Source organism: Cydia pomonella, chromosome 21 (genome assembly GCF_033807575.1).
Source record: "Cydia pomonella isolate Wapato2018A chromosome 21, ilCydPomo1, whole genome shotgun sequence".
NCBI lineage: Eukaryota > Metazoa > Arthropoda > Insecta > Lepidoptera > Tortricidae > Cydia > Cydia pomonella.
Window position 1 is genome coordinate 14,806,476 of NC_084723.1, and position 22,062 is coordinate 14,828,537.

The 22,062-nt window shown below is 37.8% G+C and overlaps 1 protein-coding gene and 1 non-coding gene across 3 annotated transcripts in view; one reads left to right on the top strand and one right to left on the bottom strand.

Annotated features, from left to right (window-relative positions):
- The window catches only part of LOC133529564 (alpha-2 adrenergic receptor), an 876,629-nt gene that overhangs the window by 502,347 nt on the left and 352,220 nt on the right, over positions 1–22,062 (top strand). The gene's annotated exons all lie outside the window — the stretch shown is intronic.
- On the bottom strand, positions 18,186–18,257 carry Trnac-gca (transfer RNA cysteine (anticodon GCA)). The gene has a single exon. It is a non-coding gene; the product is annotated as a tRNA-Cys (tRNA).

Genomic DNA, 22,062 nt, shown 5'->3' on the forward strand with positions numbered 1-22,062 from the left:
TGAAAAATACGTTGTAATACTATCCTGTTATAAAAACTGGGTCATGATTACAAAGAACACTGTTGTTAAACACACAAGTCTGGAAAAATAACAATTAAATAATATTTTAAGTATAATATGCAGCGTCGGCAGGGTGTTCATCCTCACATCCTAGAACCTAAATGGTCACGCCCTGTGCGGTTTAAGAGGAACTTCCTCCCGCGCACGCTCCGGTTGTGGAATGAGCTACCTGCCGAGGTTTTCCCGAGGGTCTACAGTATGAGGTTCTTCAAAAAAGGAGGGTACAGATTTTTAAAGGGTCGGCAACGCGCATGTAACTCCTCTGGAGTTGCAGGCGTACATAGGCTACGGATACTGCTTACCATCAGGCGGGCCGTATGCTTGTTTGCCACCGACATAGTATAAAAAAAAACATTTTCAGTGCCAGTTTTGCCATAACATTAACTTTTTATGTACATTCAAAAATTCGAAAAAAAAAAACATTTTTTTGGCGACTTTTAACATAACATAATAACACATAATATATTTACAAATAAAACATAATATATTTTCCTTCTTTTGGGCTCAGAAGTGCGTGGTTAAAAATGTTCAGGTTCCTCGTGTATATAAGTATGGATTTTAAGTTTCATGTCTGGCAACGCAGCGCAAGCTTAACAAGCCTTTTGTGAGAATGCCTGCGAAGCTTTTGACCTACATACGCTGTTTTAGTATATTTGCCTCACAATGCATAATGTACTGAGAATATGCTTTCAACCTTGTTATGTTCTAATGCGCATCGGAATTTCTAAAGGTGCCGTTTGGATGCAGATGCAGTGTCAACATTCTGGGCAGCAAAGTCAATTTATCGAGAAATTTATATCAAAGATATAACTCCGTATAAGATAAATAGTCTAAGAAAAAAACGAGCCTCGAAAAATCAAGAAAAATGTATTCTCGAATAGATGGCGATTTATATTTGGCTATACTCGAGTATAGCGACACCGTTTGTTATTTACGAGTAACACATGTCAGTGAAAGAAATAGCCATATGTCATTTTAAGAGTTTTAGTTCTGTGTCGAAAGATGGCAGTAAATTTAGTTGAATACAAAATTTACTTTAACAATACGCTTCTATAAGTACTAAATTCTCTTTTATGGAAGGTAGAGGCAAGGAACAGAATATCCTTAAGCAGAACTGTTGCAAGTGTCCAGCTGTCAGCTATAAATAATAGTTCCAAATCTTTCCAGAGTAGCGCTAGAGTAGCTAAGAACCTAGGCGTTATTGACGGAGTGAAGTTCGCTGTCTATGATTAGATTTTCTCAAGTATTCTAGGTATTGTAGCGCCACCTATTTATGGTTTATTATCGGACACTTTTTGGTATATGGAGATTCTGTTCCTTGCCTCTACCTTCCATATTCTCTTTGTTTATATTATATTTGACGTTTTCTGCAGCAGTATTGCAGCGCGATATTATTAGCAATCTACGAAAGCTAAACTAATCAACTATCGTCACAAAAACTTCATCACGTAGTGGACAGGTGATAAATGACACGTCGTATTTATCGCGTGCGACGTTTCCTCAATGATTAGAGATAATGACTTAATTTCCTGTAGTGCCACTTATGATGATGGGGTTTCGTAGGGTGAATATTTATTATATCTAATTTTGATATTATGATAGCAATGTTTTTATATAATTATGTTTACCATAGTCCGGATATTTTCCTTATCCTTTATTAGCTACTTAAGGCCCCATGGATTCCGGTTTTTCTCACACTGTCACTGAACGTAAGCATTTTCCCGCTTTGTAGAGAAAAGCGACTACGAACAGAGAACCCGGCGACTGGGTTCCCGGCACCATATAAAATTTGAAACAAAGGTGGATTGACTAAGAAAATTTTATAGCCTCAGGAAATTTACTGCCATCTTTCGTCACATGATTAAAACTTTTAGAACACTATTTAACTTTGCTCCTTATTATTTCACTGATATGTGTTAAATTTGTTAAATATCAAAAAGTGGCGTCATCTTACCGGGCATAACCCAAAGGTTCTAATCATGTGTCGAAAAATCGCAGTAAATTTACTATGGCTACAAAGTTTTCTTTGATAATCCACCTCTATTTCATATTATCTTTCCTGAGCGTAAGCTTTGTCCCGCTTTGCAGAGGAAAGCGACTACGAACAGGGAACCCATCGATCGGGTTCCCGGCACTAAATACGTGGGCGTCCGCTAGTTGGCACGGGTGCACGCACGCGGGTGCCATTGTAGGTAAAATCCGTGGCACGCGTCCGCGCCAGTTAGTGGTACTCATACTATTTTCCGTTAAGCCGCTCACCCGCTCCGTGTAACCGCGCCAGCTGGCGGACGACCTAATTGCTCCATTAAATGTAATATTATAGTAAATGCATCCCATACTAAGTAGCCGAAACGTGCAAACGGACCAAGCAAAGACTATTATTAAGGTCTTAATGAGAATGGCTCCAAGCACTCAAAGTTCATCCAAACTAAAGACGAGTAATAATTACAGATAAACAAGTGGCGGTAAGTTTCAGGAAAGTTTCATAGGGAATTAAGGAAACTTTCATTTTGGAAACGGAAAATTTCGATCCTGTAGCCGCCGTGTAGGTCAGGATCACGACGACTCAAATAAAAAGGTTCGATTTTGTAACAGACTGATAAATTGATAATAATCCAAAGTACTGGTTTACAAGGGTTCTTGCCAAAACGGTTAAATGTAGAAAGTGCTTGTTCATAGTATGAAGCATGATGAAAGAGTGCTTTGCAATATTTGATCAGTACAAAAGGTTGTTTAAATTTAGGTGCCTCTTATTGGCCGCGATACAGAATATGTGGAGCGCTCCTATTGGTGCTTTTGAAAAGCCTCCGAACACTAGCCGAGCCCGACGGCTGCGTTTAGCTACTGCAATGGGGATATTTTTTGTATATTTTGTATAAGTTGCATTCGCAACAGATCCCCATTAAAAGTAGAGAATATTCCAGAAAGTGGATTTTTTCGATGGCATATCAGTTATAACAATATGTATATAAAGATATGTTTAACAAACATGGAAACTAGATTAAGAGAAGAAACTGTAATAATATTTTTTGTATGACCGTTTGTTTCATATTTAAATAAATAAATAAATAACAAGATTGGCCTTCTGGGCTTTATTGTAGGGAATCCTCTGATTCGTATTTCTTTTAAGTTGAAGTCAAGTCTTATTTTTTTTTACATTAAGTAGGCATGAAACCATTTACATACTTCACATCTTAAACGTAGGCGATGATGCATAGTTTTGCAAAACTATATGTAAATATGATTAATCACAGTTTAGAAGAAAGATAACAAAGTCTAAAAAATATTGGATGAAAAGATTAATGGACACTGGTCAGCTCAAACTATATTCTCAAACTGTATTTTCATTTTGTAATTTCAATTCAATTTATATATAGTGAAGGTTTGAAACCCTTGTTTTGTACTTTTCTACATGCAAAATATGTGGTAGGGTGACCTGTTCATAAGTTAACCTCCCTTTTTTCTAACGGCAATATCTCGGACATATTCAATCAAAATAGATTATTGCGCACATTAATCGATAGCTAATTTACTTAGCTATACATTTTCATTCAAGATATTTCATCTTTATGTATAGTTATCATATTATTGTTCATTAAGAAAAATAATAATTTGGCTAATATTGTATAGGATGGCCTTTAGAACAATATTAACTAGGGGGAATTCAAGTAGTACCTATTTAATCACTACTTCAAATGTTTTTAATTATTTAGCACCTACATAAAAATATACACATTAAACAAAACAAAACAAACAACAATAAAGTAATTCTAACGTAGTGTATTGGCAGTCTTTATTATTATCTTTTCCCTACAACATACACAATTAAAAAATAACAACAAGCAGCGGTCGTTAATGACGTGCGTCCGGAAGCCGCCATTACCGCGGACACGCGAGCTTCCTGTCGCCACCGGAAGTTGCCAGTGTTGCCGTTTCCGGTGCGTTTTTCACCGGATGCGACGATAAATAGAGTCGTAATTGTTATTGGGTTGGCTGTTGTGTTTGACAGATGTTTAAATGACGCAATTATGAAACGTTTTTGTGAGTTGAGTGAGCTTGTTAACTTCTGATGGTTTTTTAAATAAATTAGGAGAGCGTAATTAGATTCAAATAAAAAAAACAAACATTTTCTTGTATATTGATGTAATTTTCTTTCAACTTTCATTAGGTTAGGTTTGACAACCGTACAAACTCAACTACAAAGCCTGCACCTAACAAAAGTCTCTTTTTGACCCAGTGGTTGACTGGCAGAGATTGCCTTAAGGCATTAAGTCTACCATTTGTACTTAATATTTTATGTGCAATAAAGTATAAATAAATAAAAAATTAGTTTACGTATGTATTTTATACAGTGTGTATTTTTGATATTACCGCAGACGTGAACTAGACGAAGGTTTGAATGCTATAAAACGATTCTGAAAGATTTTTTTAAATTTAATCTTTACTGCCGGAGCATAATTCATTTTTGTTTTTTTTTTGAGCGTCCATCATAGTCACTTGTGATAGTTATGACGTCGCATCATTAAATGCGACGTTTTGAGTTAAAAGAAAGTAGTCATACATTGCTTGTTGAATTATTTTATATGGAATAACAAAAGTCGTCTGTTTTTTATAAAACCTACGAAAGTGTGCAATACGGAGGTCGCGGGTTCAACCCCGGCTCGTACCAATGAGTTTTTCGGAACTTAGGTATGTACGAAATACCTGTCATTTGATATTTATCAGTCGCTTTTCGGGGAAGGAAAACATCGTGAGGAAACCGGACTAATCCCAACAAGGCCTAGTTTACCCTCTGGGTTGGAAGGGCAGATGGCAGTCGCTTTCATCAAATCTTGGGATTATTTGTCAAGCGGACCCCAGGCTCCCATGAGCCGTGGCAAAATGCCGGGACAACGCGAAGAAGAAGAGAAGATGTCCTATAATAAAAATAATTTTATTAATTTATTAGGGCATTTTCACCTAAGTGTTTGACCGAACCAAACCAACGCCTCTTTTTCTCCATGTGAACCAAATATATCCAACAAAATCCCATTTTGTCCACCGTCCCATCGTATTACGTCACACTCATATATACTGAACTTGTGTCGCGAAGTTTTTATTGCTTTCCCCAACTTGTATTAGCCCCCTCACCCCCCAAATTAGCGAGAAGTTATAATGACATGTGTTAAAGGGATATACATATATATTGACAGTTTAGGTGGTTGCGAATAAGGGTCATTGCAGTGAAATTCGGCAATGCAAATAGAATTATAATAATGATTATTAATGTTTATTACGATGTCAGAATATTATAATAATAATTTAGTTTAAATTATTGGATATTTGAATTGTTTTGATTCCTTTTATATTGTTTTATTTTACTGTAATAGAATTTGATTAAAACGTAAATTGATCTGCGTAAAAATCGCAAAAAATATTACACGGAGATCTTATGGCAGACACCACACCGGTGACGTTAAAGACGCAACTCGCGATTCGCGTGAAGCACGTCACTGCGATTCCGTACCGTCACCGTTTTTTAAGCAGCGGTGTGGGGAGCATGCGTCAAAAACGGTACGCATACGACGCGTCACTGCGATTCCGTATCGTGACCGTTTTTTAAGCTGCGGTATGGTCGCACCTTAATGATGGATCGCACCATAGCAACTATAATAATTAATATTATGTCTCTTTTTTAGGGTTCCGTACCCAAAGGGTAAAACGGGACCCTATTACTCCGCTGGCCGCCTGTCTGTTTCTCTGCCTGTCTGTCTGTCCGCCTGTCCGTCTGTCATCAGGCTACATCTCATGAACCGTGATGATGTATTTCAGTTGCTGCTGTAACATAAAATACTATTACATAAACGTAGATAAAATAAGGTGGCCACGTTATAACCTGTTTCTGAGAAGTCGAATAGACTCCAAATATTGTCTGTGTTTTGCTTTAAGCAGTAATTTCGTGTGCCTGACAGACACAAACAGACTTGTGAAGGCCTAGCTTAGCTGGATTTTAATATGCAGGGCGTTGGCTTTACGCCCACAGTTTATAAGTGTTTCTACACATGCCTAGAGGCCAATTCAAACTCAAATCAAACATCAAAATGATATCTAAATGATGTCAGTCGCGCATGCATTTCGCTTGTACGTGTCCATATATGTGTTGGCGTGAGCGAGATGCAAGGTGACATCATTAAGATAATATATCATATTGATGTCACAATTCACAATGTAAGTTTGAATTGACCTCCTAGGTACTTAAGTAAGTTCAGATAGATTTCGATTATACCAGGCACTTTTTTTTTTGAATTTGTTATTAATGATCAACTTAGCTTAGAAAAAAAAAATACCTATCCAATTATATATCGTAGAAAAATGTATGTAATGTAGCGTTTCACAACAACAAATTTGATACAAGCGCAAGTTGCGAAAAAAATTGCAGTGCAAATTAACGCAGCGCCATCAAGGCGGCTAAAACACACATTCAATCTACTTTTGTCAGACACACAGTTTGTTCCGTGGTCAGACATATTGAATAGAGTTACAGACATAAGGTGCACTTAATTCTACATTTTTATTACGGTTAGCACAATCATTCGTAAATGGCGACTTTTTTGTAGCAATTCCGGGCATATGGCCCCATGTCGTATTTGCCACGCGCGACAGATGAAAATCAGTAGCGACACAAACGGACGACTATCGCGATGCAGTCGCGCTGTTTTAATTCAGCGTCGCTTCTGCATCTGCAGCGTCGATGCAAACACGTATAGTCGTTCGATTTGTAGCTGGCCCCGAACGGCTAATCCTTTGTCTATTGTTAAGTAAAACCGCACGTAAAAAAAAAGGGTCGTCCAATTCTAAATGGCACCTGAGCGCGATCTAGTCCAACGCTCAAAAAACCAGTGTTGGTGCGCTCTCCGATAACGCGCCTTTGTTACGCTTCTCGAGGACACATTTTAAACTGGTGCTGTAGCGTTCGACTCGCCGGCACTCAGTAACCGTAGAGCGACCACACAAGAAATCGCAAATTATTTTTCCAATTGTTCATTTTGAATCTTATTGCAATTTCCATAGGAGTTGTAATTCAATAACCGGCTATTGAAGTGACCGGTCCATTTTTTATGCAGGTAGTAGCACGTGCGGTTTTACTAAACAATAGACAAAGGATTAGCCGCTCAGGGCCAGCTACAAATCGAACGACTATAACTCCCCCACCACACGCTATACACGACGACGCGGGCCTTGACCTGTATTGTAATTTTATTAAAGGTTAAATATGAAAAATCTGCGCATCACCGTAAATGACACGAACTATACATTCGCTACAACATAATGCTACTTTTCTGAATTCGTTAAACCTGATTACGGGCATTACCCTCTCGTTTCAAAAACATGGAACCTTTTCCGCGTTCCTTTCACATTACACATAATGATCAGTTTTTATTCAACCGAGTTGAATCCTTCATTACAGACGCATTTTGGGACACACAGATGTGGCCGTGACACAATACAGGAGGGTATTCGGGTGGTGAAAATGTAAAAGCAATCTAATAGAAAATTTCCTCTAAATATCAGACAAACGGCCCGTTTCGAAGAATGAGATACGATAACGATAAGTTCTGGTTTAGATAAGTTTTCATTTAGACATCGTTTGTATGTCATATAATTGACAGATCCTTCTGTCTGCTCGATTTGGGCAACCAATGTCACTTTGACGTAAGAAATATCGTAAGCTAGATCGTATTGGGATCACAGCGGAATCAAAATTAACGTCAATTTTGACATGTCGTTCACAATCGTTTAGTTATCTGTCTTTTAAATATCTTTCCAACATCTTAAACGTGTCTTAATCATTCTTCGAATCGGGCCGAAACTCCTAATTTTCAAGCGAATGTTACGTAAGCATTTGCTAAGACAAGAAAAAGTATTCTCCTTGAAAAAGGGTTGAACGAATATTTGTTTAATCGAATGGCTTGATACTTCGGAAAAAGACATTATGACAGACAAATATTACGTGACTCAACTATTGTATTTGCTGCTAATAATATATAATAATAAGCAATATACAAATCTACGCGAACAAAATCGTGGCCAACAGCTAGTCATCGTCCCGGCATTTTGCCAGGGCTCATGGAAGCATGGGGTCCACTTGGCAACTAATCCCAAGAATTAGCGTAGGCACAAGTTTTTACGAAAGCGACTGCCATCTGACCTCCCAACCCAAAGGGTAAACTAGGCCTTATTGGGTTAGTCCAGTTTCCTCACGATGTTTTCCTTCACTGAAAAGCGATATTTCGTACATAAGTTCCGAAAAACTCATTGGTACGAGCCGGGTTTTGATTGAACCCGCGACCTCCGCATCGCAAGTCTATGTCTACTATGAGTAGGGTCTAGTGTTATTTGGCTGCGGTTTTCCGTAAAGTGGAGGTGCTTCCCCAATTGGGCCCTCTGCTCTAGATCTGGAATGACATCCGCTGATCTGTGTCCAGAACGAGATCACATTCACAGTGCCCATACCTCTCTTATGTCTCTCTGTCTGCCTCGGGTATACGCAGTGGCGGATTAACCGAACAGCAGAAAAAGCATGTGCTAAGGGCCCCGCGCCTAAGGGGGGCCCCGCGCTCCGACCCTGACCATGCGATTTCGGCATGCGGAATCGGCCAAGTTCAAGTAGAACTCGCACTCCGCGGATCCTGTACTACCACATTTTATTTACAATGTATTTTTTTTCGTAACTCAGTAACAATATTGATCAATTATTATTATTTGTTATTATCCTGTCTATTTTTCTTTACAACGATACCAAATTTAAAGATTTTTTAGGCTTACGCAAAGACCTAGAGCAGAGTTTAGCATAAAACCGAAGGTGCAGGTGGCAAGTGCCGAGTTGCTGCAAAGCCGTGATACATATGACCTAATTGTCAAAATGTTATAAAAAGAAAACAGCGGGGCCCCTATGCAGGGCTTTGCATTCACATAAGCCGGATGTAAAGCCCTAGATAGGGTCCGATACCCAAAGCATCCCAGCAAGTCGCACTTTCGAGCAAGAACTAAGGCCGAGCAGCAGGCGAGCCGAGATCAATTCCAAACTCTGTTCTCCTACAATTCAGTCTTTGCATGGTGGCGCGCCGTGATTGAACGCTCCGGGCCTCCACCCAGGGATCGGAAACCGGTATTTTTTGTATGGGAACGAAAACGGTATTTTTTCGTTCTTTGTTAATTACTTCATTTCTAATTTAGGCAATCTAATAATACGAAGTCGTTATCTGAAAACACAACTGAGTCCTACATTTAGAGTATAAAATAAACCGTATGAGAGGGTTTCTCAGGGATTGATGAAATAACAGAGACGTGTAGGTTTAGAATCAGTCTATTTGACCACTAACACAACAATCCGTACACTCACAGGTTACTTTACACACAATTTAGAGATTTAAGCCCAATAATCAGTTAATCTACAGTTTTATATTAATTATTTTAACAAGTTTATCGAGAGCGCGATAGAGTGTGTCGACCGACAAGACAGAACCCGCCGCCATGCTGTTGCGCGGGAGCGGGACGACATTACTACTCCTAACGTTAGAGTGAGATAGATGGCTTTCGCTCTACTCCGTGTAGCGCGCCGGGAGTTGTCCGCGAGAGGCGCGCGCGGGTAATTTGAACGCGGTAGACGTTTGACCGTTGGTGTCATCTACTCGGTTTGCTATAACCGAAATATATGGTTATTTCGATGTTCCGATCCCTGACTCCACCCTTATACGGAGCTCGGCCTACGGCCTCGTTCACACTCTGGCATTGGTTTCATTCTAGGCTCTGCTTTCCTACAGCTTGGCCTACAGTTTCGCACGGGAACGTTACGAAATGGGGTGGTCCGATCGGTCCGGATATTCAGCTCGTGGGGCTCAGCCTTCGGCCTTGTTTTTTGGCTCACTTAGCCATTAGTTCCCACTTCTTAGGTGCGACTCACTTTTCACCTATTTTTACATGCTTTTATTAAACTTAATAATATTGATGTTGTTAAACAGTATCCCTACATGCTTTTATTTAACTTGTAAAACTCGTAAGTTGTTTTCAAAACCTGCAAACCATCTGCAAACTATTTTTTTGACCATTTGTCAAAATTTGGCAAAATCGACCTAATCTGATGATGAAAACCGAAGGTAAGGAGGAAACCTATATAAAAGAAAGGAACTGTGATAAAATAACACAACTTCATTAAGATTAGGCTCTTTTAAAATGGATTAGTAAAAAAATAAAAAGATCGAAATTCCTCCCTACATTTTTTTTTTCGGAGCGATTATTTCCGAAAATAATAACTTTATTTAAAAAAAGGTTTTTGGAGACCATTATTCGTTTTGAAAGACCTTATCCAATCATACGCCACACTACAGGGTCAAAGCAAAAAAATGTCAAAGTAAAAACATTTTGTATGAGAAGTATCCTAATTTTTTTTATAGTTTTTATTTTACCCGTTCTGTCGCAATGCATGTTTATGTATCCATGCCAAATTACAGCAATCTAGCACTAAATATCACGGAGCAAACACTCGGACAGACGGACAAGGTGAAACTACTTATATAAGAGTTTCTAGGCGACTACGAAACCCTAAAAAATACACTGCATAACATCTTAAAAACTAATAGAGAACGAGTGGACAAAAATTAAGACATCGTAAAAATGTTGTTATGGTACTGAATCCTCGGGGTGCGAGTCCGACTCGCACTTAATCATTTTTTTTTTCAAACCAGGGGGCCCCGCGAGCTATTGTGCTAAGGGCCCCGCACCTTCTTAATCCGCCCCTGGGTATACGAGTAGCTAAGCGAAAATGAAACGTATCAATGAAATTTTTCAAATCTAACTTCAATATTATGTGGTGACAGTGTCAGGATAAAATTCTTTTGCCATTTCTCACAATACGCATGGAACATAATATATAAGATTTTAGGCACGAGGGGACCGGTTACGGAATGAGAATTATGGTACGTGGGAGTATTTTTGAATAGGTATATGTAAAATATAAGGCATCTGGAATATCTGGATAGGACAATACCACGACATACATAAACATACTACTCATCGTGTCGTGTTCCTGCCGCTGCCGGTGAGTAAGGTTACCAGAGCTCAACGAGGGGGTGAGGGTTTAGGGTCGGCAACGCGCATGTAACTCCTTTGGAGTTGCAGGCTTCATAGGCTACGGAGACTGCTTAACATCAGGCGGGCCGTATGCTTGTTTGCCACCGACGTAGTACGTAACATACAATTGTCATACATTATGTAATATATAGTTCAAATTATGTATAATTACTTAAGTTGTCTGTCAGTTTATCCAAAATACCCTGTTTATTATGCTATACACGACACAGGCGCATTGCTATTGATATGTTATAGGTACAATTAATTTTATTATCACGTAGGAAATTTTATATTTGGACATCGATTGGATTTTGATGACCGATTTGGCCCAGTGGGTAGTGACCCTGCTTACGAAGCTGATGGTCTCGGGTTCAAATCCGGGTAAGGGCATTTATTCGTGTGATGGGCGTCGATATTTATTTGTTCCTGAGTCATGGGTGTTTTCTATTTATTTAAGTATTTATAAATAAATAAATATTATAGGACATTATTACACAAATTGACTAAGTCCCACAGTAAGCTCAATAAGGCTTGTGTTGAGGGTACTTAAATAATAAATATTATATTTATTTATTTATTGAATTTGTTATTTTCTCCTAACTCTTATAACAATCAATTGCTTAATCGAAAAAAAGACAACATTTCTCAGCGGATAGCTATGGTTAATATATATTAACAGATTGTATTTACAATAAATTGTGTATTTTTCCATAATAACAATATTCGGAGAAGAAAATGAGGACTACATTTGTACCATAGATTATGTCATTCACGATGACGCGTGTCTTAAGTCGTAATGTCCTGATATTAAAGGTTATATTTGACAAATCTACGCGTCATCGTGGATGACACAAACTATCGGCCCCTATTAGTTTAGTAGTAGTAGTAGATTAGTAGATATCGTTTGTATGTCGTATAATTGGCAGAAGCAGCTCGATTCGGGCAACCAATGTCCATTTGACGTTTGAAATATCGTAGTCTTTTTTTTCCCCCATAAATGGCTTTTACTCCTCGCTAATTTAGCAAGGTGGATTCTGCCAATGTCGAGGTGTGGACTTTTGACTTTTGTGAGCAGAGAATGTTCGGTTATCGTAGTCTTATTGGGATCACAGCGGAATCGAAATAAACGTCAATTTTGACATGTCGTTTAGCGTTGTTCGAATCGGGCCGTATATCGTCTTAATGATTCCATGACATTTTGAAACTTTCTTGCATCTATAACTAAATAAATAAATAAATATTATAGGACATTATTACACAAATTGACTAAGTCCCACAGTAAGCTCAATAAGGCTTGTGTTGTAGGTACCTAGACAATGATATTTATATAATATATAATTATAAATACTTAAATACATAGAAAACACCCATGACTCAGAAACAAATATCCGTGTTCATCACACAAATATATGCTCTTACCAGGATTTGAACCCGGGACCATCAGCTTCATAGACAGGGTCACTACCCACTAGGCCAGACCGGTCGTCAAAACTAAGTATCAATTACGTAAAAGTTACTTAACCAGAATGAATGTATTATCTATTTGAACTCATTACAAATCTAATTCCACCGGAGCAGCATCGGAATTCCCCTCACAGCAGTTTAATTACGCTCAATATATTTATTGGTTTCATTATCGAGCAGTTTGGTAATAGCCCCCTTTTAGATTTGAGATAGGTGAGCACAAGCATTGCTATAATAAGATTACATACATAATATTGTATTGTAAATAATAAAACTAAGTAAACGGATTGTATCGCGTATAATAAAATTAATAGTTATTTGTTTTACAAGGGGGCAAAGTTGTTGTTTAACTGCTCGTGCCAATATTGATACCCGAGCAAGCGAAAGATTCCAAAATTGAACTACTTGAGAGTTGCGACGGTTTCAAGGCACGAGGGTTAAACAAACTTGGCCTCCGAGTGAAACACAAAATTTTTCACCACACCAACGCGAGGAAAATACTAATTATGAAATACCAAAAAAAAACAAACCTAATCAAATCCAACTGAACGTAATAAAAATTAAAAAAATGTGTCATTAAAAATCATCATTTAAAAGTCAATTCTTCCAGCTAACATAAGGAAACAACTCAAAATTTTCATCTAATTACTTGGCCCCACATGTGGCTAAAAGACAACTGTATCATTCGTTTTTGAAAATCAAGAGGGTGTTTACCAGTTGGTGTGTTTAAAAATATATTCCGATATTTTGAACCGTTTACAGCGTTCGTGGTCAACAAGAGACTGAGTAATGGTTTGTCTCTTCAAGTGGCGGCCTACCACTCACGGGTCGATGCAAAAACCAGTATACTGTCGGCCACCAAAGTCTAGTTACTGAGGTGTTGCCATATTTAGTGGCAAAATTAAACGCTTTGAAGTATAATTGCGCTCTTCTAGCGCCCGAAAATAGGTAGCAAGTTAGAAAAGGATAACATAAAGAAAGAAAAAGAATAACGCTTAGTTTAAAATTTGTTGGTAAGGACCGTTCATCCGGGAGCGACCGCCTAGTCCCAGTTCTGTCTAGATTTTAAAGAAGTCGTTTTGTAAATATAATTGTACGGTAGCTCCTGTTTTTATGACTTTGAAGTTTAAGCCTTACGTATGATAATACTATAACTTATTCTGTGGCCTTACTTAGAAAATTAAATAGCAATAACCTCCAGTCATAACTTTGTTTTGTAGTGGTACTCATTTTTAATAAGGAAACTGGAAAACTGACACTGTTGCTTGGTTAGATTAGGTGTGGCGAAATGCATAAACATCACAATCATTTAATTGTCCTACTCGTATTCGATCAGCGTATTAGCTTAGCGGGCCGAAAGTTGGTGCTTTCCGGCCGGAGGGCAAAAAAAATCATCTATGACAAAATTAGTGTGCAAATCTACCCACATTCAAGAAACAATTAACAAAAACTATAAATTTCCAGGCTGTTACGTCGGGAAGTGTTATTAATTCATACGCGATATAATCACAGTAATAATCAATTAATATTATTATAACTTTTATAAACTGCCAGGGATCTCATAGGTATTAAGTTTGCATGTGTGTCCGTAGGTTTGTCCGTAGAAATCTGTGCCTAAATTCGCCATGCATTGACAGATTTATCCGCCAAACACATCTGCCAAACTGACGTACATATCTGTACGTCATCCCTCGCTTTCAACACGTCGCCATCAACGTGTAAACACGTCCATTCCTAATCACCTGTCCATTCTACAACCAAAGACATTGACATTTTAATCCTTTTATAAGATTAATGGTACACGTTATCGCGTAGAAGCTTACCTTAATCGGTTTTTGTCCAGGTTAGGGATAGTGAAACCATTTAGCAAAATATTTAAGATAAAGGCCCGTTTAATTAGTAATCCTATTTTATCTTGTTTGATAGAAATGTTATCGAATAGCGGTATTCAATTAAAACCTGATATATCTAAACTTTATTTATTATTAATTGTCAAATAAGGGATCATCCATAATTACGTCACACGAATTTTGAGGCTTTTTGACCCCGCCCCTCTCCATGTCACACTTGGTCACATTTGGCAAACTCCTCCCCGTTGGTATGATGTCACATTTTTCACAATTTTGTTTTCAGCGAATTCGGAAAATTAAATTAAGTAGGTATTATTAATATATTATAACTCTGGACTAGTTTTACGTAGAAGACCATCAGTTCCCTGCGCGTCCAATATAATAATGGTTTCAGGATGTTGTTTCCCCGTTTCTGCAGCGCATCGGGCATGTTTGCACAAGCTCGCACAGATGATTACTACTTATGCCATAATACGAAAGAGGATTGCCTCGATGCTCTGCAGAGTGCGGGCCAGCTCCAACCCCATCCTGGCTACGGTAGCGGGCCGATACGACTCACCTGTTGTGCGACATTTTGAGGGTATCATGACCGCTACCAGGTGATTGTTTGTTATTGTTTGTTATTGTTGCTGTACTTTTCGCTTTTCTTTTTGTCTTTTTGTACCTATTTGTTGTACTAACACTTAGTTTTAAACCTTAAATGTTACTAACCATTATGGACCATTGTTGTCTTTTGAAATAAATAAATAAATTAATTAATTATAAAAATATTTTTGATAAAAGAAATAGTAGCAATTTTATAACACAAAATCGATTAGGAAAGAAAATTAATGGAATAAAAATTATTACCGTTCCAAATACTCGTTATTTAACTGTACAGCGAATAAAAAACCTTGGAATTAAGTTTCGATTACTGATGAAATTAAAGTGACGTCACAAAGTTTGTGACTTTGCTCCCCCTTGTGACAACATGTCACATTTCCTTGCGTCCTCCCTCCCCCTAAACGTATGATGAAATTATTGGATGATCCCTTTATGGTTTTTTATTGCGGCATATTGATGTAAATTTTTACAAATTATTGCGTTTGTGTACTATAGTCATTTAGATATATGACTATATTTGACCGAACATGAGTCAAGGTCTCTGTATCAGCTTGAGCAAAAATGATTGCGTATGTCTATGTCCTCTGCAGGTCGCATTTTGCATTTATTTCTCAACCGATTCTCGTGAAATTTTGCGAGTAGGTTCGGTAGTTAGATTTTTTTTGCCATAAAGGACTTAAGCGCTAGTAGGGTATATGGCACTTAAAACTACAGTGAGTACGCTGTGATAATCAACGAAGTATTTTTATTTTTTAAAACTTATTACGAGGTACAAAACTCACAGAGGCTTGTTCGGAAGAAAGTAAATAATAAATAAATAAATAGATAGATAGTTCTATAGAAAGTGACCAACTTTTTATTGTTGTCAAAGTGAACTATCAAAAGCAACCAAATCCAATGGGATTTGGTTCCTTTCTGCATTGATAAAATAGGCCGTTGGTTGTTTTTTGCATAACTACATTTGTAAGTATGTTGGACCAATATTGTATATAAAATAAATTAACATCAGATTTAAAAAAATCGGATGGTGATATTATTATTTATTGATTTGTTACTCATTTCTGTTTATACATCCGTATTGTTTACAAATAATTATAAAGATTAATTAAAAATGCAAAGCATAAACTGCATTAAGTAACGCCCTAAATATACGACAACAATAATTGATTGCTAGTTTTTTTTTCAATTTGATCCTACATGATTTAATCTAAAACAGTTTTGCATATATTATGCGATGACTCAATGTTTTATTGAGTGCGGTGTCAACGGCCGATAAAACATTATGACATGTCTGCTGACGCAACAGTCGCATGCGTGATATTCAGATACGGCCCGATTCGAAGAATGATTAAGACACGTTTAAGATCTTGGAAGGCTTTCTAAAGATCGATAACTAAACGACGTGTCAAAATTGACGTTATTAACGTCAAAGTGACATTGGTTGCCCGAATCGAATGCTTCTGTCAATTATAAAATAAAAATAAAAAAGCCTTTTATTTTTCGCAGGTACTTAATTAACAAACATAATTAGCGAAAGCAATACACTTGAATTAACTCTAGGTTTAGTATTTAGTTACAATGTTATAATATCAAGCAATTAAAATTTCGTTTAAATTTGCTTTTTTTCTTTTTTCTATTTATTTATTTTTATTCTGCAAGAACCCCTCCTGTGAAGGTGAAGGCCTCCTCCAGTGATGACCAGTGATCTCTGTCTTTGTCAATTATACGACATACAAACGATATCTAAATGAGAAGTTATCGTTATCGTATCTCATTCTCCAAATCGGGCCGATTATAGCTAGAGTCAGACCAAGATAAATTGGCAGTGAATCTGACAGCCCAGACAGTGCAAGTGACATTTTAAACGTCAAACATCTATGACATTATGACGTTTACTTAACACTTAACACAGGCTGAGCTATCAAAATTGCTGCGAACTTAACTTGCTCTGATTCTATACAGCTATATTTTTGCAACTGGATTGAATGTTTGACACCAATGTCTATCTGTCTGTCTTTGGCATCGTATGTCTCTAACGGAAGGACAGATTTCTATGGTTTTTTTTTCCGTGTAAACGAGTTTCATTTCGGTGGTTCTTAGCCATATTTGATAGAAATTGATCCAGCAGTTTGAAAAATATTAACTCTTTTCCAAAGTTATGTTAGGCATTTTTGGCATAAAATGTTTTTTTTTTGGCATATAGCGTAGGGGGTTTATTATTTTTTATTTAATTTAATAGTTATTTTAATTTGTATATTGTTACATATTTACTACTCAAAATTCGAGACTTTCAATCCTAATAGCAGAAAAAAGTGTTTGAAGATTTTTATTTCTTTTTCGTTACAATTTTTCATAGATTTTGTATGACGGTAACGGAATCCAATTGAGGGGGGATTTGAATCTTCTCGGGTCAGAGGTGTAGGGTTAGAGCCGGTATAGCTTTATTTGACGTTCATAAGCGCATTGTAATATGCCTACTTGAATAATAAACTATCTTTATTTTATCTTTAGAATGTATGAACAGTTTGGGACAGGTTTTTTTTACTTTTTTCTTCTAATAGGATCAAAAGAGCTTGCTATTCTAAATAGAAATGACATGAAAATTCCCAAATATGAAAAAAGTGAAGTGTATACGACTTTAAATAAAATGGGCCAAATAAAGAAACACACAGTACACTTAGAATCAACGTAGCGAATGCAAGTCCAATATTTTTTGTTTGTTTGTAGGTATTTTATAGGTATCTCGTAGGTAAGCGTGCTCCACCGTAGACCCCATCATCACTTACCTTCAGGTGAGATCGTGGTCAAACGCCTGCCTATCCTATTTACTTGTAAAATGACTAATTTTATTTATTTATTTAAACTTTATTGCACAATTCAACACAAAAGGGTACCAATAGCGGACGCCGATCTTTTAAATGATTTGAAGTAAAAGACAATATTTTAGAACCCTAATTTTATAATTTTTATTGTTGGTAAAATATTGAATACCATGATGCAATTATTTAACAAAAATTTGTTTTTTCACTATTAACCTAAAACGATAAATCAATCCATTCAATAAATAGGAAAAAAAAAAACAAAAAGGCAGTATAAGCCAGGGGACACCCGGGTTTGAACCGGGGACCTCTCGATCTGCAGTCGAATGCTCTACCACTGAGCTATATCCCCGATGGCGTAGCATGCGAAATAGTGTGTAACTATGCGCCGCTAACACGTGACTGTTTTACCTAATTCATTTTACAGTTGCAAAATACTTTGTTTTATTATTTCATAAATAGGTAAATAAAATATAATGACCAAACGTAAATAAAACTATTATCTTATAATTACATTGTACTCGTACATTGCAGAGGTAATTTAAATAACATATTTATATATTGGTACAATGATTTTATTATAAAGTACAGTAATGCTACTTACGTACCTAATTAATTTGTAATGTGTTCATGCAATTTTGCTGTTTGCTGAATCTATAAAATTTACTAAACTGTACCTAGGTACTTGATTTTGTTTTCATTTTTACTACTTTTTTTTAAAAGTAGTTTAGGGTTAGGGTCGGCAACGCGCATGTAACTCCTCTGGAGTCGCAGGCGTACATAGGCTACGGAGACTGCTTAACATCAGGCGGGCCGTATGCTTGTTTGCCACCGACGTAGTATAAAAGAAGGTAACAAATATCATATTATATCGTAACACACCTTTGTTACTATATAAATGTGGATGTATCCCGATATATCTAGACAATTCGTCCGTTATTATCTATTGCTGACTACACACCGCTCCGTCCTAATCCAATATTGGCACTATAATACCTAGGCACCAAAGTATAACCTAGCCTAGACCGGTTTTTTGCAATGTCACCGACCCTTCGTTGATTGGATATACGCTCCATCGGGCTTGTTAACAACTATTCTACTGTTTTAATTGATAACTCGTGACATGGCGGTGGTGAGGTCAATCAGTTTTACGCAACGAGTTAATAAATTAAATAATTTTGGAGTCTATCTTAAAATAACTATTAAAGGACATTTTTGAGTTTTTCGGAACTTATGTACGAAGTATCATTTGATATTTACCAGTCGCTTTTCGGTGAAGGAAAATATCGTGAGGAAACCGGAGTAATCGCAATAATGCCTAGTTTACCGTCTGGGTTGGAAGGTCAGAAGGGAGTCGCTTTGTGTAAAAACTAGTGCCTACGCCAATTCTCGGGATTAGTTGCCATACGGACCCCAGGCTTCCATGAGCTGTGGCAAAATGCCGGGACAACGCAAGGAAGAAGAAGATTAAAGGACATTTTTACACAAATTGACCCCATACTCCCCACAGTGTTATGGCACAAAATAAAAAATAAACGGAAAGGTCCGTTCCCGCCGTTCTTGAAAATACATACCTAAACTTGCCCGACTCACTAGGGTTGCTTCTGTATTAATTTCGAATTTTATAAAGGAGTAGGTAATATAAGTTTACAGACATACATCCATCGATTCGTTTATACATACATCTTTTTTTTTATACCACGACGGTGGCAAGCAAGCATACGGCCCGCCTGATAGTAAGCAGTCACCGTAGCCTATAGACGCCTGCAACTCCAGAGGTGTTACATGCGCGTTGCCGACCCTTTAAAAATCTGTACACTCCTTTTATGAAGAACCTCATACTGTAGACCCTCGGGAAAACCTCGGCAGGTAGCTCATTCCACAACCGGAGCGTGCGCGGGAGGAAGTTCCTCTTAAACCGCACAGTGCGTGACCATTTAGGTTCTAGGGTGTGAGGATGAACACCCTGCCGACGGCGGGCGGTGCGGTGATAGAAAGTAGCCGTGGGCATCATGTCAAACAATTCTTCAGAGCACAGCCCATTGTACAAGCGGTAGAACACACATAAGGAGGCAGATAGTCTCTCCTTCGACTTAAAGGTTCAATACTGCTTGTGAGTTTGGGATCATCGACGATTCGTACAGCACGTCTTTGAACTGAGTCGAAGGGCCCAAGCTGGCATCCAGGTGCTCCTGCCCAAAGGTGACAGCAATACTCCATATGGGGTCTGACTTGCGATTTATAAAGTAGCAGTCTTTGCCCTGGAGTAAAGTATCGCTTTGCTTTATTGAGCACACCGAGTTTATTAGATGCCAGCGCAGCCTTTCCTGCCAGATGACTACGGAATTGGACGTCACTGGAGATGACGTCTGTGTGCGTAATGGTCACGTCTGTGTGCGTGCGGCGAAAATGGCACTTTGTATTAAGCGAATTCTCTGCTCCGGCGCGCGTATCTCTGTATCGTCGAGACATATTATAATTATTAATTATTATGGGGGCCTTGCAAAATTTGAATAAGTGTTGAACCGACCTATATATACATAACCTTCTACACTACATGTCTCAGCTTAATTTCTAAATTATTCTAAGATGGTTCCTATATATCCCTTAATTTACTTTAGGTACTACATTCTAACTTTAGCAAAATTTTCGCTAATTACCGACAAATTAACATACTTTTAACTCGTCATGCATGCATCATGAAAGGAACTTTTCGGTGACCCGGTTTTAACCTTTCAAAATTCCCTTATTAAGAAGGGCGGGTAATTATAGAAATTTAAATATGGCGGAACGAAATTAGAACGAGTTTAATGTTATTTGCAGAGGTCTGAAGTCGCCTAATTAAAAAAAGGGTTGAAAATGTAACCGAGCGTATGGCCGACTGGGTTAAACATATCTTAGAAAAAGGTCACTTCTGTGGACAATGCAATCAAAGTTAACGACTCTAGTAGATATCCCGTCTTTCTTATCTGAGTCTCGAGTACTGAAAAAATGTATCCCGCCTGTAAAGGTGCCACTTAAAAATTTGCTTTACGTTCCCGTAAATTTGCGATGTCTACAGGAAAGACGCGAACGAGTTTTGACTGTAAGAAGACCAAGAAATACTATAGGATATTGTTTATGAGCTCCCGATATTTCGACGCAGTTACATGCATCTTATTCACGGGTAACTGGAGACAGCGGGTGGGTGTCAAAGTTGCGTAGACCGCGCACCGTCTACCCTCATTCGTGCGCGTCGGCTGCGTTCGCTTTCAACGCGTACAACATCGGGAGCTAATAAACAATACAAAAGGTAATCACCGTTCATATCCCGGTCGATTTAAGTCTAGTGAAACTAACCGTGAATACGACATGTACAGTCGCCATCATATATATCAGAGCGGCCAAGGTGCTCAAAAATATCTGAACACGCACTCTAACGCCTTGACAATAGAGGCGTGTTTAGATATTTGTGAGCACGTTGGCTGCTCCGATATATCTGATGGCGACTGTACTGCAACAATAGCGAGCGTTCGCTTGTCTACCTAACTCCTATTATTATAAGTTTAGAAGAAAATCCACAAAAATGGATTCACTTTTCCTCTCCCCCTACCCCCCTACCCCTACGAAAACGGCAGTCAAGCTCACAATGGAACTTATCAAAATTCCCACAATTCGCAACGAAACATCTAAATTTCCGACCCATTTTGTAAATAAGGCACAGATGACTACCTACGGACTCCGCAAAGTCTTCACGAAAGCGTCACCACACATTGACGTTATTTTACTTGTCAGTGTTTTTTTACTTGAAATACTACAGCCTATGCACACTTTTTTTTTTCATTAATACTATTAATCAAGCTCCACAGATGCAAACCTAGATGTCTCAGTTAGCCTAGTCTTACAGCCACCTAGCTTAGTCGGCAGCGATCTTGCCTACGAAGCAAGAGTTTTTGGATTGGAATCCTGACACGGTCATTAATTTTTGTACTTGTTACTAATATGTGAGCCTGAATTAGAGATGAACCAAGCTAACTTTGCATGTCATTTGCAAAAATAAAGTGTGGCAATGTCATCATAATGTCAAATGTCAAAATAATTATGACGTTTATAATGTTACACTCCTTCACTTTGTTCTGTTAAAATAGGTGTAAAATTATCTTAGACAGATTCTAGGG